Source organism: Zootoca vivipara, chromosome 10, assembly GCF_965207765.1.
Source record: "Zootoca vivipara chromosome 10, rZooViv2.hap1.1, whole genome shotgun sequence".
NCBI classification, from domain to species: domain Eukaryota; kingdom Metazoa; phylum Chordata; class Lepidosauria; order Squamata; family Lacertidae; genus Zootoca; species Zootoca vivipara.
The window spans coordinates 36195724-36198412 of record NC_142593.1 but is presented as its reverse complement, the minus strand read 5'-3'; the positions used below and the strand labels follow the sequence as shown (position 1 = coordinate 36198412).

At 42.6% G+C, this 2689-nt stretch overlaps 1 non-coding gene across 1 annotated transcript; it reads left to right on the top strand.

The window, feature by feature from the left end:
* The first annotated feature begins 1944 nt into the window (after nt 1-1944).
* Nucleotides 1945-2050, top strand: LOC118077050 (U6 spliceosomal RNA). The gene has a single exon (XR_004691604.3). It is a non-coding gene; the product is annotated as a U6 spliceosomal RNA (small nuclear RNA).
* Nucleotides 2051-2689: the final 639 nt, after the last annotated feature.

The window sequence follows — 2689 nt, the reverse complement described above, 5'->3', positions numbered from 1 at the left end:
CAACTTCCGGTGCCAGCGCTGCCCAGACATGGGCAGAGCGGCACCGGATGAAATCCGGGGGAATTAAGGGGTATTTCGCCATTCGGGATGACAGCGGGAAATGGCTTTAAAAACGGGGGTTTCCCGGGGAAAACGGGAGACTTGGCAGCTATGCACCTGAGTTCAGCATTAGTACGGTAGGACTGACAGCCATCTCACCCGCAAAATGAGTCGGGGAAAGCCCTTGGCATCCCTAATTACTTTTAGTTCCACACAGTACCTCACTTTGAAGGTTCAGCGTTGCTTCCTCTTTCCTGTTCAGGATCACACATATAGCCAAACTATCAACCACATGGGGCCACTTATTCTTCCCAGAAAATCTACAGCTAGACTGCTCACAGCAAGAATTCCCGTCTCCTTACTATTGCCTCTAATGTGTGGTTACATCTACGCCATACGTTTAAAGCACAGTTAAAGTGTATCGCTTTCCCCCAGGGAATCCTGGGAACTGAAATTTACCCCCTCACAGAGCGGCAGTGCGCAACACCCTGAATGAACTACATTTCCCAGGATTCTTTGCAGGAAGCCATGTGCTTTAAATGTATGCTATGGATGTGGCCTTATTTTAAGAACATGAAAGCAGAGAAGGACCTCTTCTGGGTCAGGCCAAACATCTGCCTTGTTCAACATCCAGTTCCCACAGTTGCCAAGCAGTTGCCTGTGGAAACTCCACAAGCGCAGTAGTGCTCTTCACCAGGAACAAAAGGATCTGCTCATTTCAGTTCTCCCCATTTCTCATTTTTCCAGTTAAAATTCAGTACTCCACATTTTTGCAGCAATTCCCACTGTCATTTTCTATATTAAAAAAAATCCTCCTGATAATTCATCGGAATATTAGTGCAAATCTCTCCTACTAAACATATTTTTGGCTGCAGCTTTGAATCATGCACACCTTTTTTTGCAAGCAATTTTTTCTACTGCAACACATTTTTGTATACTATTTTCATGCTCAGTTGATTAGAGCATGGTGCTGATAATGCCAAGGTTGCAGGTTCGATCCCTGTATGGGACAGCTGCATATTTCTGCACTGGCAGGGGGTTGGACTAGATGATCCTCAGGGTCCCTTCCAACTCTACAATTCTATGAATATTTTTATTTTTATGCAGGCGCTTCCCTGATGTATGCATTTTCTTAAACACTGGTTGGAGAGCTACATCACAAAATCCAGATAAGTGGGAATTTCAAAGGATGGCTGTGTTTCAGTGCTCATATTGTTTAAAAAAGTGTGAGCTTGATGGCTTCACCTGAAATTCAAACTGAATCAACTTTCTCTCCCATCCCTATTCTCCACTCATAATATCCAGAGGTAATGTCTCTGATTCAGGCAGTATTGCCGGCAGTGCTGGGATGGCATAAATGAATTTCTAGAAACTATAGGAATTTCTGCACAAAAGGTAAAATGCAATTGGTATTGTTGTTTAGTCATTTAGTCGTGTCCAACTCTTCATGACCCCATGGACCAGAGCACGCCAGGCACTCCTGCCTTCCACTGCCTCCCACAGTTTGGTCAGACTCATGTTCGTAGCTTCGAGAACACTGTCCAACTATCTCGTCCTCTGTCGCCCCCTTCTCCTTGTGCCCTCAATCTTTCCCAACATCAGGGTCTTTTCCAGGGAGTCTTCTCTTCTCATGAGGTGGCCAAAGTATTGGAGCCTCAGCTTCAGGATCTGTCCTTCTAGTGAGCACTCAGGGCTGATTTCCTTCAGAAGGGATAGGTTTGATCTTCTTGCAGTCCATGGGACTCTCAAAATGCAATTTGGTACACACTGGTAATTACTGTGATACTTTCTTTTCCAGGATTTGTTAAACCACAAATATATTCCGCTGTACTCGTGTACCATGTCTGCACTGATGCTGCATAATGTTCCCCTCATAACCTTTCTCCCTCTTCCTTATTTGCTTTCTTTCTCACTTCAGCAGCACATATACTTAAATTGAAACGATACAGAGAATATTAGCATGGCCCCAGCGCAAGGATGACACACAAATATTTTCTTTCTGTACTTTTTTCCCTTTTTCTTATAATTTTAAAACTTCAATAAATATATATATATTTAAATGCAACTGGAACATGCTTTGCTCAGCTGAGCGAAGAAGACAGCAAACATGTATTCAAATCCAATCAGCCAGACTTCAAGGTTGTGTGTTGTGTGCGCATAACTTCAGAATGGTATCAGACTTAGATATGAAGAAAAATAAAAAAATTCCTTCAGTAGCACCTTAAAGACCAACTAAGTTTTTATTTTGGTATGAGCTTTCGTGTGCATGCACACTTCTTCAGAATGAAGACTTATTGGGGGAAGGAAGAGTTCGTGAACTTTTCTGGGGAGTTATTTACTTCTCTAGCTTCGTTCCATGGGATGTTGATAATACCTCACACATTTGCCATGGGTGCTAAAGAAGCAGTGAGTGGGAAAATTAATGTTTCTAAGCATTTCTCAATATCCTTCTGAATAATAATAATAATAATAATCCGTGTTTTGCAAACAGTGTGGGATATTTAAATCAACTGAATTCAGATTCAGGGGAGCACACAAGATAGATGTTCACACAGCATGCACGACTATTCAGTGAGGCAGAGAAGCAAAACATGAGGCGACATTCCCATAACTCTTGCCTGCATAAATGGCATTGCCTTAATTTCAGGGC